General features: G+C 41.9%; 1 long non-coding RNA gene across 1 annotated transcript; it reads right to left on the reverse strand.

Moving 5' to 3' along the window:
• Positions 1-7628: 7628 nt before the first annotated feature.
• Positions 7629-13267, reverse strand: LOC136444736 (uncharacterized). The gene is made up of 4 exons (XR_010757313.1): positions 13165-13267; positions 12705-12850; positions 8693-8813; positions 7629-8344 (listed from the first exon to the last, which is right to left on the reverse strand). It is a non-coding gene; the product is annotated as an uncharacterized lncRNA (long non-coding RNA).
• Positions 13268-14248: the final 981 nt, after the last annotated feature.

Below are 14248 nucleotides of genomic sequence, written 5' to 3' on the forward strand. Positions count from 1 at the left end.
ATCAACAAAATGCAACAGACGCCATACATTTTGTAGGATGTTGCAATGATATTCATTAAGTGACGAAATAAAACACAATCAATTAAATCACCACAGGGCCCGTAAAAAGCCAAAGGCACATATATGTGAATGATGCACGTTACCACACTACCAAAAATCTTTTTTCTTAATATTCTTTCTTATTTTCTTATGTTGAGAAAGATTTTCTTACACAAAGAAAAACAAGAAAATTCAAGAAACCTTCTGGGAAGTCTTGTCGATGTCAATTCTTGTACAGAGAATTTTTTTTTTTTCTTAAGTTAAGAAAATATTTCTACTCAATGCAAGCATGATGTTTTCCACTAAGAATTTTCTGGAAAAATTTAAAAAAATTGCATTCTCTGCCTTACTGTAAGATTCATTTTTGTTTGGTAAAATGTTTTATTCTTACAGATTCTTTCCTTAAGATATTTTTTCCTTAAGAAAATTTGATTCTACTAGATTAATTTTCTTAGACTTTCTTGGTTTAAGAAAGCTCAAGAAAAAAAAAACTTCTTGGATGCAATTCTTGTTTGTGCTTAAAAGACGGATTCTTGTTTGTGCTTAAAAGAGGGATTCTTGTGTACAGAATAGTATTCGTACTGACAGAAAAAATTCTTTGTAGAAGGAAAAACAAGAAAAACGATTTTTGGTAGTGCAAGGAGTTTCAATCTGATAAAAACCTCCTTGACATCATATTATAACAGTACAACCTGAATTAGACAGACCAATTAGGTTTCAATTGCAAGCAGATTGAAACCTTATTGGACAGACAAACAGGCCAACCTTTTTCTAATCAAGAATGCAGGCATTTCAATAACCTTGAGCACTTCAGCAGACATGTAACTAGTGGGCAAGAAGTGATTTTAAAAACCGTAGATTAGTCTGGGTATCAATGGATCAAGGCACAAATGCGACACTTCTGATGCATCACATACCCTTTGAAGTGTACTGTTTGTCCTTGATGCCTGTATCAAAACGTACAAAGGAGCAGGTTCTTTCCAAGGTAAATCCAGACTGTGTGTTGATAACGGCTCTGCTGTACCCTGGGTTCCAGGCTGTTTATCGGGCCTTTTAGCCGGTTCCCTTTAGCCGGTACCTTGTAGTCGGTTCCTTCGGCGGCACAGAGACCCCAGCCCGCAGAACCGTAATTAGTGCGCCGGGGGATTTCTAGCCGGGGAATTTACTCCCACGGGCTACAACTCCCCGGAGCGTTGATTAAGACCGGGCGGGCAGACTGTTCTTGGGCCGCCGAAGCAAATCGCTAGCGACCCGGTACTAGTCGCCCAGGGTAGCTCTGCTGCGGCTGGCAGTCTTAAATTTACGGACGACCATTCCAGAAACGAGGTAAGGTGAGCAGGCGCTTGTAGACATGATAGAATCTGGGACAAGTAGAAGGTAAGTGACAAATCTTCTCAGCCTCGGATAGAATAGAATAGTCTCTACCAGACTAGCTACGCTGGCTATAGAGAGAATATTAACCAGGGGAGTTTGACTACCATAGGGTTTCACTCCGAGGGGGAGATCTTTTTTGTTTGATAACAAAAAAAAAAAATTCGCCAAAAATCGATATTTCAAAATATTCGCGTTGACACGCGTCATTCTTTAAGTATTACTATCATGTACATTCCTGCAAAGTTATATTGATGAACATCGAAGCACAAGCCAAGGAGAGCGTTTTTAAAAAAAAAGGGGCGTGGCCTTATAAATCTTGATGACGTAATCATGACATCATACTAATTCGCATAAATTATCACCTTGCTATGAGGTACTACCTGAAAAAAAATGAAGGTTGAGGAAGGTTTATAAAGCTTAAGAAAGTTTTTTTTTTCAAAAACATCCCAAAATTCCTCAGCCACCCTTAGACAATACCTTAACCTTACCGCAGACTGACTCTCCTAGTGTTTTTTTGCTAAATTGTACGATCCATACCCCCGCAGGAAGGCCTGATGGTATAGAAAACGAATAGAATGTAATATAATTATAGAATGTACAGAAGAACTGATCAAAAGAAACATGCGGCCATACTGCTGCTCTTGGCGGCTGCCTGTGCAGTTGTTGATGGACTCTTCCCTCGATGTAGCAGAGCTGTGTGGGAATCCTGTTTACCTTTCAAAGGAGGGAAGATAGGAACTTTAATGTTATTAAAGTCGGGGAGATGTGTGATGTGCACGGGCTCGGGCGACAGAGTTGCCGCTGAAAATCCTTTTTATCTTGTTGAGGGCTACCCTTCATCGACCTTGGCAATAAGAGGGTATCGATTCGGTGTTCTCTCGGCGACAAAACTAGCCCCTCTTGATCACTCTGCGGTTCGAACTTTGGCACTAATTGACGGTAAAATCACAGATGTGGAAAACAGCACATGGGCGGGGTTTAGTTGTTTGCTTAGGTTGGCCTTAGATTTCAACAGGTTATCACACATCAAACAGGCCTGGTTTTCTGACCTGGGGCAATATCTCACTTCGCTGACTTTGTCCAACAACCTAATCAGGCACATGGATCCAGGGAGTTTCAGGCACCTAGGGCGTCTTTCCATCTTAAACCTGGAAAACAACTTATTGCAGGTTGTAGATCCTGCCTGGTTTGCTAGGATGAAGAGGCTGATGTACATGTACTTGGGGTCAAATAAACTCAAAAGAATCACTCCAAGTGCATTCCAGAACCCGATGTTAATGTGTCTCGATCTGGGTGGTAACGATCTATCTCAACTGGACAAGGCAGTGTTAGGGCGTCTGCTGAAACTGTCCAAAGTGCATATCAGTAGTGACAGGTTGGTTTCTGTCCATGACGCAATTAGTCCACAAAGAATGATGTGGCGTCTAGATCTCTACAACAATGTCTGGTCAAAGAGCTGGGCTCTAGTTGCTGAGCTGCCCAAATTCATATTCTGTTTTGGGTATGTTTCGGCAAAAAATGCACATTCTGTTGAATGGATGTTTCGTTCATCGGACACAAAAGGTCACATCCGAGCATCGAACATCATTCCTGGCCAGTGTAGCGTGGTGGGCCGTTCTTTAAGTAAGATCTCCAGTCACCCACCTGTCGTTGTCCTTGCTACTGATGGCTCATCAGTAGAGGAACCGGATATGTTGGATCAGTGTAGGCAGGTCTGGGAACATGACAGGGGCATTGCAGTACCATTTATGGGTAACTTTGTCTCTCGACTGGTTTCCACAAGCGCTCAGAATACAGCAACTGTTGCCATGACGCTTGGCCACAAACACAACATACAAACAAATGCTTCCCGTGAAAACACAGAGAACATAACCTGCATTCTGTTCTGCAAAGGTAACTACACGAAGTTGATCTTCACTCCCCCCAGGGTTCGAATACAGCCTCATATGGCAGTCACTGCCTACAGATTTCATACTGAGCAAGCTGACGATCTGACATCCCACTTTGACACTACAAATGAATTGTATACACCTTCAGGACCAAGGAACCAGTCTTCAACACCTCCTGTAACAGACCATATGCTTGTACCCGGCTCAGTTGTTGTTACAATAGTACTTGTTCTGGTCTTGTTAACTTTTGCATGTACAGCACTAGTACTCAAGTTAAAAGTGCAGCACAACATTGACACACGCCCAGCTATTGCTCTCCATGCTTTGCCTCGTCCGGCTTCTCTTCCTGTCACAAGATATACAAAGAGGGTGGTTCAGGGAGATTCAGCCTCCTCTAAGTCATTGCCAGCTGTCCTCCTTCCCATTGGTCCTACTTATAGCGAGATTCCAGATAATGTAGCCGTTGCTCAGCGGCCTCTACCCGCTTTTCCACCTACCTACTCAACCATTCCAGACGCCGTAGCTGCTGCTCTGCAGCCTCTAGATCCGTCCGCCATCTCACACATTTACTGTCACATCCCGGATGATGATGATAAGGGGCCTATTACCTTCTATGCTGCTGCTGCAGAGGTATCGGTTAGTTCATACGGTGTTAGTGGTGAAACTAAACAGGCTGTTGTAGTATCGACACTGTGTAGTCGTCCCTCTTTAGTAATCAGAGAAACTCCGGTGTATAACGCAGCTTCAAAGGCTAGAGATCATCACGTCACTCTATACGGGAAAGCACCAAATGCCGTTGGGCAGCAAAGCAGGCGGGGACAAGGACTGGGAAGGACCTGTAACACACCACGGCGTGCATCACTCCCTCTCACTGCAACTGACACCTACTGGCTATGGGAGATCCCAGGGGAGGGAGCCCGTAACACACCACGGCGTGCGTCCCTCTCCACCCTGACTAACACCTACTGGCCATGGGAGATCCCAGGGGAGGGAACCCGTAACACACCACGGCTTGCGTCCCTCTCCACACTACCTAACACCTACTGGCCATGGGAGATCACAGGGGAGGGGACCCGTAACACTCAAAGGCATGTACCCCTCTCAACACTGCCTAACACTTACTGGCCATGGGAGATCACAGGGGAGGGAGCCCGTAACACTCCAAGGCGTGCGCCCCTCTCCACACTACCTAATACCTACTGGCCATGGGAGATCCCAGGGGAGGGAGCCCGTAAAACACCAAGGCGTGCGTCCCTCTCCACACTACCTAATACCTACTGGCCATGGGAGATCCCAGGGGAGGGAGCCCGTAAAACACCAAGGCGTGCGTCCCTCTCCACACTACCTAATACCTACTGGCCATGGGAGATCCCAGGGGAGGGAACTCGTAACACACCACTGCGTGTGTCCCTCTCCCTCTCTACACCAAAAATATAAAAGCAACCTTACTGCTGCAAATGTCTTATTCTTGTGACCTGAAGCTTAAAGTTCAGGTAAGATACTGCTTTGTCATAGAGGAAGTGGAATGTGGTCTGGTACCTACATGTATATGCAAGTCCTTGGTATATGCAAACAAACCAAAGATATCTGGAAGCCTGCACTTTCTGTGGCAAAATCGTTATATGTTGGCCAAGACAGTGTCATGCGCCGCCGGGCCATGTGGCCAATGTATACTGTCTTGGGCCACATAACGATTTGGCCATCAGAATATCTGCTTGAGAATAAGCAACAAGCCTTGAATACACAAAGCCTTTATATCAGATACCATATTTGAAAAATGGGAAAAGAAAATTGAGAGACATGTTCAGTCAAGTGATTTATTCCGTATCATACCCTATCATTTATGGAAAATACAGCTGAGAGCGGGCATATTACCTTTGTCTATTGAAACAGGAAGATTTAATGCCATTCCTGAGGATGATAGAATTTGTCTACTGTGTGATCTACATGAAATTGAAAATGAGGTCCATTTCCTATTTTATTGCCCTTTTTACGACAGTTTACGCCAAACACTGTTCAACAAAATGTACAACAAGAGACCTGATATCATTTGGGAAAGAGATGAAACAAAACTTAACTGGTTATTCACGGAGGGGGTATTTGAAATTGCTTCATACATTCAAAAGGCTTGGAGGGAACGTAAGCACTACATCTACTCATAACAAGACAACAACAACAACAAAAAAAAAAAATTGCATCTAGTTTCGGCTTTGTCTGGTTTTGTTTCTACCCTGTCATATACTGTTTTGACTGTTATATACTGAGTTGATATAATTATGTGTGTTACCTTCAACAACTTTTGACTTGAATTTAATTTATGTTCATTTACCACCTGCTTTCTTGAATTGAATCATTGTACCAGGTGTGTCCCTTTTTGTGTTTCCACTTTATTATGCTCATATTATTTTGTTACTCAGTACTGCTATTATTATGATTTATCTCTGATTATCATTATTACAGGTTTGCGATAGCAAAACCTGTTCTGTTTTTGCATCCAAGGATGGGGGCCGCCATGTTGGATGTGACCATTTTATTGGGAGGGGTGTTTTTGTCGCTAATGTTGGGTGTGACTATTTTGACGGAGGGGTGTTTTCCTTGCTAGTTTTCTTTTTTTGTGTTCTTGCTAATTTTTTTCTTGCTGTGGGTTGAGTGTGACCATGTTTACTGGAGGGATGTTTTTTCACTAATGTGTGGGTGTGATAGATGGAAGTTATTAGTGTGGTGGTGTTGTGACTTTGCCGTTGGCACAAATGGACACAAGGCCCACTGTACTAAAGGACGAGCAAGGTCCACTGAGCATCATGTTGTTGTGGTCTTGTCGAAAAGTAAGGGACGACAAGATCCCCAACGATAGAGGGTTAATATAGATTTGTTATTTAATGTGATGTTGGATTAGAAAGTGTTGGAATCGACAATATTGGGGGTGGTTTTAGTCGCTAATGCTGGTTCCCTATATTTTTCCTAATTTCGGGTTAGGTGTGACCATTTTGACCGGAGGGGTGGTTTTTGCCACTTATGTTAGGTGTAAAAGAGGAATGTTATTAGTGTGGTGGTGTTGTGACTTTGCCGTTGGCACAAATGGACACAAGGCCCACTGTACTAAAGGACGAGCAAGGTCCACTGAGCATCATGTTGTTGTGGTCTTGTCGAAAAGTAAGGGACGACAAGATCCCCAACGATAGAGGGTCAATATAGATTTGTTATTGAATGTGATGTTGGATTAGAAAGTGTTGGAATCGACAATATTGGGGGTGGTTTTTGTCGCTAATGTTGGTTCCCTATATCTTTCCTAGTTTCGGGTTAGGTGCGACAATTTTGACCGGAGGGGTGGTTTTTGCCACTCATTTTATGTTTAAGAGATGAATGTTATTAGTGTGGTGGTGTTGTGACTTTGCCGTTGGCACAAATGGACACAAGGCCCACTGTACTAAAGGACGAGCAAGGTCCACTGAGCATCATGTTGTTGTGGTCTTGTCGAAAAGTAAGGGACGACAAGATCCCCAACGATAGAGGGTTAATATAGATTTGTTATTGAATGTGATGTTGGATTAGAAAGTGTTGGAATCGATAATATTTGGGGTGGTTTTTGTCACTTATGTTGGTTCCCTATATCTTTCCTAGTTTTGGGTTAGGTGCGACCATTTTGACCGGAGGGGTGGTTTTTGACACTCATTTTAGGTGTAAGAGATGAATGTTATTAGTGTGGTGGTGTTGTGACTTTGCCGTTGGCACAAATGGACACAAGGCCCACTGTACTAAAGGACGAGCAAGGTCCACTGAGCATCATATTGTTGTGGTCTTGTCGAAAAGTAAGGGACGACAAGATCCCCAACGATAGAGGGTTAATATAGATTTGTTATTGAATGTGATGTTGGATTAGAAAGTGTTGGAATCGATAATATTTGGGGTGGTTTTTGTCACTAATGTTGGTTCCCTATATCTTTCCTAGTTTTGGGTTAGGTGCGACCATTTTGACCGGAGGGGTGGTTTTTGCCACTCATTTTATGTTTAAGAGATGAATGTTATTAGTGTGGTGGTGTTGTGACTTTGCCGTTGGCACAAATGGACACAAGGCCCACTGTACTAAAGGACGAGCAAGGTCCACTGAGCATCATGTTGTTGTGGTCTTGTCGAAAAGTAAGGGACGACAAGATCCCCAACGATAGAGGGTTAATATAGATTTGTTATTTAATTGATTGATGTGATGTTGGATTAGAAATTGTTGGAGTCAGTAATATTGGGCGTGATTGATCGGAGGCATGGTTTTTGTTGCTAATGTTAGTTTACGACCACATCAATGATAAAGAAATGACACAGAAACAAGGATTCCCGCACACTTAGCAAGGTGCACACTTACCGTTATAAAACTGACTGATTGTGACTTCATAATGTTGGCTAATTACTACGATCCTTACTGAAGGTCTCTGTTGCTCTTTTGACCTAAACTTCCTTGCCTTTGAAATCTCTTGTCTTTATACTGTCTTACTCTGCTGACACAACATTGATTACTTTATCGCTTCGCTGCAGTCCACTTTAACAAACGAATACCCGTCAAAGATGTCAAAGAATAACAATTATGGCACAACAATAGCAGACTAATTTTACAGTAACCGTTGCAAGTTCGGTAAGGAGTTGCACTGAAACTTCTTGGACATTAGTGACGGAGTAAAATGTTACTGCACCTTGTGATTGCAATTGCATACACATTTGAATGGTGTTTCCACCATGCGTACATCCGGTTTGATTTGAGCTGTCATCGGCGAGGTTAACACTTGTATTTTCTTTGATATACATGCAAAATCAGCCACTAAAAGTCGCACAATAAAATAAACAATAGTATAGACAATACATATTCGTTTAGATCAAATGACGTGGACAACATGTGCACGTCAGCGTGTGAATTCTCTAAATCGTGTCAGCTTTTCTCTGGCTGTAACAGCGCAATCATTTGGCTGCACACGGCTCTGATTCTGGTCAGGCATCCCCTGTGGCCTTCCTCCCTCATGTTCTTGGCGACTGTAGAAGTAGATGGTTGATCAGTTCTGTGGAGAATTCGAACATAAATATTGATGATATTGTATCTTGGGACAAAGCAAATGTTTTGATGAACCTTCGTGGTCTGAGAGAGTTAAGTAAATTAATGTTAAAATTTCTACGGTTTAAAGAAAATACTATAATCTGATTTAGTACACCCATATGACACACTAACTTACTCTTCTTATATTATGTATGGCAACCTGGAGGCATAAAATGTAATAATTCATGTCAAATAGGTTTCTAAAGTTGATAATTGACCTTTCCAACGATGTTGTCACATGAGCCGTTTTAAAAATAATTTTAACAAAAGTCAAATCTGATTAACAACAAACAATATAAGAAAATCTCTTCACCTTCCTGTACTTCCTATGACATCTTTCACCCCATGCCAGCCAGCTGTGAGGGATCAGACATCTGAAGCTGGTACACAGCTTGTATTCATTCCTACCAGTTTCCACCAAGGTCTGCTGCATGCTGTGACGGAAGGAAACATATATTAGGAATATCCAGTATAGTTGAGCAGGTATGAGCAGCTGGGAAATATAAAGCTATCATCTGACTGACGAATATGATCTGCAACATGTTATGTATCGCTACCAATCATCATCCGAATTGTTCTAAATGGCATTTATAAAAAATTGGCCGCGGACAGAACAAAGCCCACTGGCTCTTTATCGAAAAGTACGATTGAGAGGAAACATAACAAGGAACCTTTTATAATAATGCATATATAAACATTTAGAACTTGTCCATGACTGAGTAAACAAACTGCTTGTAAGATCACCGCTATTTTGACTTTCCTGTGATAACACTTAACAGTGACAGCATATCCCCAGTAGTTACCTTCGTCGACGAATTTTCGTCGAGAAGGTTATTCGATGATGCTTGTCTGTGTGTCTGTTAGTGAACAGAATAAGTCGAGAACGCCTGGATGGTTTGTTGTCGTAGTTGGTGTGTCGGTGTGTATGTGGGAAATCTCAAGATGATTAGATTTTGGGCGAAGTGTTTTGCATAATTAACGAGAAAAGTGTAAAAATGTGTTATATTGTATGCTGAAGTATGTGTACGTGTTGGCTGTGTTGTTCCAAGGCGTCATGGATAGGGGTATGGGTCCTGAGGGGTCATCTTGAAGGCAGGAAACGTCAGTTACACAAATTGGCTGTCAGCCAGCTGTGGGCATTGGTAAGGTAGTCTCCAAGCAGACCTATGGGTTGGCTATAGCAGGGGCAGGTTTTGCTTCAGACTTTGAAAGGGAATTACTCAAGAAGGGCTTGGTGGATGGTCATAAATTGACATAGCTTGAGTGCTGATGTACATGATAAGATACTTATTATGCAAATCAGTATCCAATTTGCATAATTAATGAGGAAAGTTTATACATCCATCAATTTCCATGATAGGACTCTCAAACATGTGACATATGTAACTGAGGAAGAGAGAAATATTAATAGATATCAGCTTTGCAAATGAGAACCTCATTGACATAATTAATGAGAAAAACTATAACTCGAGATGGTCTTGATGGATGGTCATGATTTTTGGTATGCAGATAGCTTACGTGATGCTTTGTATGATTGGATGATAATTATGCAAATCAAATTCTAACTCGCATGATTAATGAGGCAATTTTAAAAATCTGCTGTGTTCCATGATATGACTATTCAAATATGTGACATTTGTAACTAAGGAAGAGAGGAATGTTGATAGATAGGAAATATGCAAATGTGGGCCTAATTAGCATAATTAATGAGAAAGTACTATAATTCCATACTAGTAAATGACGGCAATTTCATACTTGTGGCATTAGGAAGTTGTGTGAATGTGAACACCATTGAATCAAATTATGCTAATAAGGAGGGAGCTTATTTGCATAATTGATGATAAATGTTAGCATAACCTTCTTTGTTAAGCTCATAGTCATAACAAGGAGGTTTGGACAACTTATGTTATTTGGGTGAAGAGGATCAACTGGTATGATTGATGATTGATGAAAAACACTCCTAATACGTCAGTCATAAAGGTCAAAATCATTTGACGAAGGTATGAGGTCGTAGAACTCTTGTTATTTTTGCTGTCTGAAAGACTGACCGGCAGGGTCATGGCTGGTGACCCCCACTCAGCCGCGACTTTAAAGTAAACCGTCAGTTCTAGAAACCTGTTACCTAATGCTGAATCAGCTGCGTTCTCTTGACGATGCAAATTTACAGACATGAGGCTCAGGATCATTATAACAAGGCTGACCTCAAGGGTTGTGTGAACAGGTATAGGGATATCTCAAAAGTGACATTTCAATGAACTGTATGACATTGGGTCACACAGTTTGACGACCTGAATTAGAGAAGATATTTGATATCGTATGTGTATCTCTCCGTCTGGATTACACGTGACAACATTTACGGATCATGATCAGAAGAGGAATATAGATGATCATATAGTATGACTCATGTAAATTAGTTCTGAATACCATGTCCTCCAGATTATTTGTGTTACACATGTTTTGGGACAGAAATACAGGGACATGAACAAAAAGGGGTTATCTATTCTAAATACGTGTAATCCTTCTCATTAAAGTGACAAGTTTAAAACTTAAATACCGGCTGTTTTACACATGTCCGTCCGTAAATACTATAAGGGACAGCTACTTAACCCGGGGTACCAGGTTCAACATACAAACATCTCTACCGCTTCCGCCCGCCTGGCGTCGCCATAGCAACCTTGCAGACGACAGTAACCTTACCGCGACAGGTCGCTCTAAGGAGGATGTGGGGCATGGATGTAAATACTTGCGTGGAATGGATCCGTCTAGCTTACTGTCGCCGAAGGTCATGGTGAGAATTTCAAACTATTTTGCTTAAAAAGAAATTACGCAACTGTCGATCATGGCAAACAAAGTTACGCACACTTGCCAAGTCGGAACTATCAAAGACATGTTCAGTAGAAACTCTCGATGTACGGGGAATGGTGCATACGCTATTTACAAATCGGCACGGGGGATACCTGATCTATCTTCTTGTCACAGCTCAACGGGACACACCTGATAGATTAATTTCAAAGGTTATTCATAATGTGATCGATTATACATGTGCCTTCAGCTTTTTGAAAATAAGTTTTAACAGGGGAATAGGAGGCGATGTTCTAAATCAGCGTTACTGATACAGGGCGGGGTTAACTTGCTCTTTATAAACAATGCAAAATAAAAAGTGCCACTAGTCGAAGTGGGGCATTTGAAGTTTTCAACATTCGGTGTTACTTTCGCTATTTTCTCAAACAACACAGATTGATGATTTGGTTTATTTCATATCATTAAAAAGTATCACAGTTTCGCAGTGCACGCGACGTGTGCACTGAATTGAACTGGGACTACATTATACATTATTGATACATAGATTGCGCCAGAAACCACCCCGGACACTATAGCACGCGTTCGCCTCAATGGGTTACTCACTTTAATATAGCGGCAAGAGAATATAGCGGTTTGGGGAAAATGGAGTAGGTCACGGTACTTAATTCTAACGGTGGGAACAAACATTACTGTCTCAAACATTAGTGATGAAAAATTTGCGGTGATAACATTTTAGCTGTTGACTAGTGACCGTTAAACCAGCTAAAATTAGGTTCCAGTTGACAAACAAGACTTACGGTATTGATATATACATATATGTTGCAAGTTGATATTAAACAACACATCAAATGAAAGGTAAGGTTGGGGGAATCATCACAGGGCTTTCGTAAAAGGTATAGTTTGTATGTCTGTATAGATATAGTAGACCTTACGAAAGTCGCTGTAATTTTGTTGTGTCAATAAAGATTGTTGTATAACCCGGCCACCAATCAAGTCTACCGACAGAACAATACGCTTTATCTTTGAAACGAATAGATCTTGCAGACATAATTCATGTAATGATTTGCCATACGATCCGATATTATACCACGTATACCCCAAAACCACTCGGGTGGCGACCTCACTACGACCTAAAAACTGGAGGTGGCGACCTCACTGCGACCTAAGATTTGACAGAGCGCTCACTGAATTTCATTGATTATTATAAACGAGTAATTTTACGCCTTGTGTATTTTGTTGTCCTTTCAGTCAGACATCTACATTCTGCATGATATCCCAAGCATGAAGTCAATGATTACACAAAGCCAAATTAGGTCGCAGCAAAGTCGCAGCGCGATCGCCGTCTAGTGGAATGGGGGCCTTAGTGCGATCGCCGTACGACTGTAAATACAGAACATAGTTTCTCAATTCTTAAAATTCAGCACCAGGTTGATTTGTATTCTTAAGTGTAAAAACTCTGCTGCATGTTCAAAAACAGAAGAGCTTCAGCCAATCGTTTGCCAAAAAAGTAGGTTTCTGCTTACCCAGCTATTCATAGTTCCTCCAAGACCCAGTAACACCGCGAGCGTGTGTGGATTGTATTCTGCGGCGGTTTACCTTCGCGGTGTCGGCCCTGCCGCCCAGGTTCAGGTTCGTCGCTTGCTTCTGGGAGAGTGGGCCGTCTCTAGACCTGTCAAACATATTTATACGGACATCAACTTTTTTTTACATTTTGGGAGTGGTTACACAACTGAACTGACCAATCAGTTATATGATCTAGAGATGCAATGTTAATATTCAAAACAGTTTAAGACGAAACAACACTGAGGTCGAGGTCACGCCATGTAGTGAAAGGAGACTACATGTGACGTCAGCGACAAAATGAACAGTAAGGGTAACAAACAAGACATACGTACTCTTACTAGAAACTCTAGGCTCTACCAAAGTACAATTCGTTCTTATAGCAAGGTAGTATATAGATAGAAATTGAAAGGGTTCACACACCTTTTCTGTATCCATTCGCATCTTCGTTTTGATCAACACTGCTGCACCAGAAACCAGCTCTCCAGCCACACAGCTCTCCAGCCACCAAATAACCAAATTGAAAAGGGTTCTTTGTTCCCACTCTGTGACCTTGTCCTTGTGCCTGTAATTGGCAGCCTGGCCCTGTTTCAAGGACAGTCTGCTGGCGGCGGCACATGGGAAGTTACTGATAACTCTGGGTCATGTCTGGATCAACAGTACAGGAGTCTTACGGTGGCCTTGGAATGCACACGCCAATGTACTGCGTCAGGGGGTAACCGAAGAAATGCATGTTTATGTGTGTGTCATATCCTTATTTTCATGCTTAAAGATTATTATGACGTATAAATGGCAAGAGTGACGGACCAAGGGTTACGGTGACGGATTAAGGTTTATGGTGACGGATTAAGGGCAAGGGTATCGGACCAAGGGCTATGGTGACAGATTAAGGGTTATGGTGACGGATTAAGTGTTATGGTGACGGGACAAGGGCAAGGCTGAGGGATTAAAGGCTATCCTGACGGATTAAGGATTGTTATGACGTATACAGGGCAAGATTGACGAATCAAGGGTTACGGTGACGGATGGGGATGGATCATTGGCTATGTTGATGGATTAAAGGCAACGATGAGGGATTTAAGACTTTCGTAACGAATTAAGGGTTATGCTGTCGGATTAAGGGTTATGGTGACGGATTAAGGGTAAGGATGACAGATTAAGGGAAAGGGTGACGGATTATGGTCTCTGATGGCGGATTTAAGGACACGCTGACGGATAAAGGTTTGTGGTGATGGATAAAAGGGTTGTGGTGACGGATTAAGTGCTATGTTGAGGGGATTAAGGGCAACGCTAACGGATTAAAGACTTTCCTGACGGATTAAAGATTATCATGACGTATTAAGAGCAAGAGTGACATATTAAGGGTTATGGGAACGGATTAAGGATTATTAGGTCGCATTATTGGCTATGGTGACGGATTAACGGCAACGGTGAAGTATTTAAGACTTTCGTGACGGATTAAGGCTTATGGTGACGGAGTAAGGGCTAGGGTGACGGATTAAGGGTT

Source organism: Branchiostoma lanceolatum, chromosome 11, assembly GCF_035083965.1.
Source record: "Branchiostoma lanceolatum isolate klBraLanc5 chromosome 11, klBraLanc5.hap2, whole genome shotgun sequence".
NCBI lineage: Eukaryota > Metazoa > Chordata > Leptocardii > Amphioxiformes > Branchiostomatidae > Branchiostoma > Branchiostoma lanceolatum.